This window comes from Rhinichthys klamathensis, unplaced genomic scaffold (assembly GCF_029890125.1).
Source record: "Rhinichthys klamathensis goyatoka isolate OS25496 unplaced genomic scaffold, OSU_Roscu_1.1 h1tg000465l_1, whole genome shotgun sequence".
NCBI lineage: Eukaryota > Metazoa > Chordata > Actinopteri > Cypriniformes > Leuciscidae > Rhinichthys > Rhinichthys klamathensis.
In genome coordinates this window covers 1,974-8,177 of record NW_026606954.1, presented here as the reverse complement: position 1 = coordinate 8,177, position 6,204 = coordinate 1,974, and the positions used below count along the sequence as shown (strand labels likewise).

General features: G+C 40.9%; 1 long non-coding RNA gene across 1 annotated transcript; it reads left to right on the top strand.

The window, feature by feature from the left end:
- The first annotated feature begins 1,778 nt into the window (after positions 1-1,778).
- Positions 1,779-3,169, top strand: LOC130071881 (uncharacterized). Its single transcript, XR_008804050.1, has 3 exons — positions 1,779-1,831; positions 2,847-2,993; positions 3,083-3,169. It is a non-coding gene; the product is annotated as an uncharacterized LOC130071881 (long non-coding RNA).
- The last annotated feature ends 3,035 nt before the right edge of the window (positions 3,170-6,204 follow it).

Here is a 6,204-nt window from a genome sequence, read left to right as displayed (position 1 = left end):
ATGCCTGCCCTGCCCTCTGGGCATCAGGGCGCACTCCACTAGAGGCATGGCCTCATCGTGGGCATGGTCCTGTGGAATTTCCATTCATGACATTTGTGTGGCCGCGGGATGGGCCTCCCCGTCCACTTTTGTCAGATTTTACAACTTGGAAGTTCCCGCCTTGCAGGCAAAATTACTAGCTGTCTAACGACCAGCTCCCTAAGAAGCTGCATTACTGGGAGTCCCTCACACAACCGGTTCGCCCCTTGTGCTCTCCTTAAATGCTTATGTATACTGCCCTACAAAGGCTAAGAGCAGTATCAGCAAAAACGCCAAACTGAGAAAAACAGCTTTTTGTGTTTTTCTTACACCAAAATATAAGCATCCAATTAAATTAACAACAAAGGGTACAATTAGATAGATCAAAGGGAGGTGAATATTAAACATTTCGTTTTTTGACAGTCAGGCTAAATTTGACAGTTTTATAGGCTATACTGCGCTTTGCCTTTGCATTACTGCGTATACTTACATGGCCATACAATAACATAAAGCAGTAAGTGTAGTAAGTGATCATAATCACTTGCTTATCATAAATCATAAATCACCCAAACCTTTGCACACAGCGGCAGCAGCTGCTTATAGTTGTCAAAAGTACAGGATGTGTTAATTATAACCAAACTATTAAAATGGTATTAGACAAAATTGACAAAAAAAGGGGTTAAAACTTACCAGTTTTTGGTTCCTTGTTGTTTAAGGCAAGTTTCACCAGCATTTTTCCACGTAAAAGTGAAGCCGTTTTGACAGTTTCTTAGAGGTTTTATAGCATACAAAATTGTTTTATAGCATACATATACAGTATGTAAAGTGCTATAAAACAGTGCTATAAAACCTGACTCATGCCACACAAAGGCAAACTGCAGTATCATAGTGAAACCAAGGCAGACTGCTGCAGAACGGGCAGATACTGCATTCTGCCTTGGTTTCACTCTACTTTTCTATACAATACTGCAACTAAAAATGTACATTTATATAAGAAATTTATTAGGTAGCCATATGAAATTTTAACAGATTGTAGAGCAGATCCTGCACTTTTTATTTGTGCAAAAAATTTTTTTTTGAAAAATTGAAGATACTGCTCTTAGCCTTTGTAGGGCAGAATACATGTGCCCGCTCTGCCGGCTTCATACTACATTCACTCCACGTTAAAAATCCCCCGGTATCACCCTGGGATTCATGAGTGGATTCATAGCGCGCACGGCGTTGACCAGGTCTTCCCGCAGCGTAAGCTAGCTTACGCAATACGAGAGAACCTCTCGTAAGAGAACGAATCGGTTACCTAACGTAACCTCGGTTCTCTCTAGAAGAGGGAACGAGTATTGCGTTCCCGGCCGTGCTTGCGCTACTAGCGTTTCGCTTCACACTGAAATAAATCAACATATAAGCCTGGGAGAGACTGTTATATACACCATAGCCACGCCCATTCTGGCGGGCCATGACGCAATGAGCGCGCGGGCGCTTCTCATTGGAAGCGGGTTCAGCCCCGCTCTCCCATAGGCTTAAGCAGTTCTCTCTGAGCGAACCAATGAGCTGCTAGCTAGCCTGCTCTAGGTCTGCCGCAGAGGAACTGCGTTGTCAATGGATACAAATTATGAAATAATTTTTTGGCTTCAAACTCTCAGCAAAGATGAATCTTTCCCGCAACGTAAGCTAGCTTACGCAATACTCCTTCCCTCTTCTAGAGAGAACCGAGGTTACGTTAGGTAACCGATTCGTTCCCATGACAGTGACTGTCCGAACAGTGAGAAATGCTGCAGTAATGGATGTGGACATCAGTGTACAGCTCCATATACAGGTATTTTTATTTTATTAGTTATCAGCTTTTTTAAAAAAACTGCAGGAAGTTATTCAAACATTCACTGACATGTTGTTATACAAACACTTGACAGATAAACCAAAGCCAAGAGTGTGTCCAAATAAAACCCTTGGAGGAGTGTGTAAGGCGTCATGTTCCCATGACAGTGACTGTCCGAATGATGAGAAATGCTGCAGCAATCGATGTGGACATCAGTGTATGGCTCCATATATAGGTATTTATATTTTATTGTATTAGTGTGTGGGTCATCTTTATACAGAGCTCCTAAAGGGACATGGTGGTTTGGTGGTGGTGGGGTTATTTTCCAAAACCTTTGCTTTCGCTCGCAAGACCTGTTTAACGTCCCTGCTGGCAATCTTTCAAACGGCTCCGTACGTTAATAGTGAAGCGGTTCCATTGTTCAGTAAAATTGGCAATATATTCACAGATTTGAACTTCCCAGATCAATAACTCATGAGCTAAATGTTAACTCAAATGACACCTTGTTCCAATCATGGTAACATAGAAAAACGAGCTACAACCTAATATTCCTCAAAACGAGCTTTATAATAAATGGTTCTCTATGAGCAGGCAGCTGAGAGACCAGTCGGAAAGGACCGTCTTACCCGGAAAGACAGTCCCTTCGGATTTGTCTCTGTCGCCTACTCCTAGAGATAAAGTATTGATAAGGCTCATTTTGAGGAATTGGGTTGACGTGGAAAAAGTGTCGTGTGTTTTAACGTTTAGCTGGTGAATTTATTGATTCAGAAAGTTTAAACTGTAAATATATTGCCAACTTTACTGAACAATGGAGCCTTCACTGTTAACGTATGTATCAGTCTGAAACCCTGTTTGTCCGAACTCACAACAAATTGCGGGAGAATGCAAAGACACTTCTTTTTTTCTTTTTTTTTTCTGCCATGCCATATTTTTCTACCACCTTGCCCCTTTAGTATAGGGCCTCTGAAGATATATGTATGTGCAGTGTGTAATTCAACATTCACTGATATGACAGCGAAACCAAAGCCCGGAGTGTGTCCAAACAAAAACCCTGGAGTAGAAAGAATATGTTTTGAGTCGTGTTCCCATGACAGTGACTGTCTGAAAGATGAGAAATGCTGCAGCACTGGATGTGGACATCGGTGTACAGCTCCATATACAGGTAAAACTCACCCAGGCATCAGTAGAAAATGCATTGAATGAGACATTCAGCAATCAGTGATCTGGTTTCCCTGTGTTTTTTTAAAATAGCAAAGCCAGGAGTGTGTCCAGTCAAAACCCTTGGAGGAGTGTGTAAGGATTTGTGTGTCGATGACAGTGACTGTCCGAACACTGAGAAATGCTGCAGCAATAGATGTGGACATCAGTGTAGGGCTCCATCCATAGGTATTTATGTTAGTGTGTGGGTCAGCTTTTTCTTTCTTTTTTTAAATGCATCGAGGCATTCATTGATATAATGTTATGCAAACACAGATAAACCAAAGCCAGGAGTGTGTCCAAGCCCAATGGTTATGGTTGGGTGTACCAAGCCATGTTCCAATGACAGTGACTGTCCGGACAATGACAAATGCTGCAGGACTGAATGTGGACAATGTGGTATTTAAAAAAAAAAAAAAAAAAAAAAAAAAAAAAAAAAAAATTAATTAATGCCACCATAGCCTAATTTGTTTTATTTTATAGCCTAGTTTAATATATAATTTATAGCTACTTATTTTTCTTCTACTGAATACCGTTGAACTTAAAGGATTTGTTGTAGAGTGAGGGGTAAATGATCTAGGCTCTAGTGTTTGTAAATGTTTAGTATTTATTATATTGAGGATATTGCGTGAATGACGGGTGGTTGGGCAGATATTGTGTTTTGCGGTAGGTGGTATGCCATACGGAACCGTTGTCCACTGAAACTGCATATTAACGCACCAGTGGGGCTCGACAGCCTTAGTCAACGGGTTGGCGCGTATGGTTGGGTTGCGGAGAGATTGTGAGATAGTGGTTAGGTCTCAGCAGCAGGAGGGATGTAGAGGTCAGTAAGCTGGGCTGAGTAGAGTGGGGGACGGAGGGGGGTGACTCTGGGATGCCAGAGTCACTGTCGAGCCCTCTTGAGGTGTCGTGGGCTAGTCGGCGAAACACTGAGGACGGAAGGTGCCCACTTGAAGACCCTAGAGATGTCCCCTACTCGGCTCAATCCAGACGGTTGTCGTAATGGTCCTGTAGTTGCAGCCGTCGCGTGCGCTGACGCGCCAAGTACACTGCTGCCGTTAACGCCGGACAGAAGGGGAGTCACACCACCTTATGGAAAGAAGCGTAAATGGATGGGAGAAGCATAGTTTACTGTAAAGCTACGTCTTAGTTTTGCTTATCTTGGCGAAAGCCGAGTACAAATCAGCATGAAGTTTTAACATCTACTCTCGTGTAATGGAAATCATATAAATTAAGTTAAATGTTTCAAATTATGAGGTTAACAGATTTGAGTAAGATCAATTTCTCATTTAAGATAACTTCCGCCGTTATATTTAAGTGAGGATTGTTTTTAGCCGCCACATTTATCAACGTATGATCATTCATAAGATCTGATAGGCAGCATATAATGCTTGATTTCTGCACTCGTTTCTACGTTACATTGGCATTGAGTGATAAAATAGTTAAGACAAACATTTATTAAAGTATCTGAAACTAGTCCATATTTCAGTGACTTCAAGATTGTGCTGTGTTTCTGAAATTGAATGACACTAAATGCACAGACTAAAGCTCAATATTTGTATCCACGCAGTGACACCTGGTAAATGTTATGCACCTTTTATGTGCCGTCCGGATCTGGATTCATGATGGCCAATGTCCTGCCAGACAGAAGTGTTGCCCAACCTCCTGTGGCCATGCCTGCAGTTAACAGTGCTGATGATTTAACCATCGGAAAGAGTCCTCTGAGATTGTTTTTTGCATACTATACTTGAGGACTTTTACTTTTCACCAAATAAATCTGTTTAGAAAAACTTTCTTCTGTTTTTTTGTTGTTTTTTTTGTGTAAAAAAAAAAAAAAATTTTACAGAAGCTTAGCAGCAGAAGGGTTAGTTCACCCCAAAATGAAAGTTCTGTCAGTAATTACTCAACCTCATGTTGTTCCAACCCCGTAAGACTTTCGTTCATCTTCAAAACACAAATTAAGATATTTGATTAAATCTGAGAGCTGGATCACTCCTCCATAGGCTTTTAAGGGATTGAAAATCCAGAAATGATTCTGAGAATCAATAAAATCGGAGTAATGTGTGCCCTTCTGTTGGTTCCTGTTAATAGCCTGGCGGCTGCGTTTTGCACCTATTGAAGACGCTTCAGAGAAAATTGGTTAAAACAAGTAAAAAGAGAGTTACGATAATCTAAATGTGAAGAAATAAAAGCATGAATGATCATCTCCATGGTAGCTTTGGGCAGTAGGCCTATAGTTCTCAGTTTAGAGATATTTCTCAAATGATAAAAACAGTTTCTGACCAACTGTCTAGAATAACTATTCTGCTCTTGCTTTGACGGGTTAGCGTAGCAGATAGCTAACATAAGACCCATTAAATAAAGACCCAGGAAACCGGAGTAGAGAGAGGCCTTTAGTAAGGATCTTTCCAATTTTGTAAAACTGTAAAAACATAAGGCATTACAAACTGTCCATATATACATATCCATGAATATGCAACTCAAGTCTAACATATATAGCTATTCCATAAGAAAAATTAGCCATATAATGAGATCTGCAGGACTAATAAGCATTTAAGCTAACATTAACATGGATGTCTATGGAGAAATACTAATCACGATTAGCATCTATTAATACAACATACATATTAAGCTAAAACGGACAATACACAAAGAATATAGCAAAGTAGATATACTTTCTACAGAAATACTTACAGACTTAGACCTTCAAAAACTACCCAAGGCAAAATGAAAAGAGTAACTGCTGCATGACCTCTCAGTAGACCAGAGTCAGAAGCAAACAGGCAAAAACAACGGCAAGAGAGGAGGGACTAAATATGAGAACTCAAATGCAATACAACTTTTACACCACTAGATGTCTCTAAAGCAACACAAAGTGGGGGCAGAACACTCCCCGCCTGGTATTAAATAATACCACTATGTCCCTTTACTGAGAAGCAGCACAACGTCTGAAACAGGTCTTGAATACACCTTGGGAGTACCCTGTCTCATGATCTTCACATTGACTTTCCGAATCCTTCCATCACGGCTGGGGATGGTTTCCGCAATAACACCTGTGGGCCACTCATTCCTTTTAACTTGAGTGTCTTTAAGGAGTACCACGTCTCCAACTTGCAGGTTCGGTCTTTCTGATTTCCACTTCTTGCGGGGTTGGAGCGTCTCCAAGTACTCTTGCT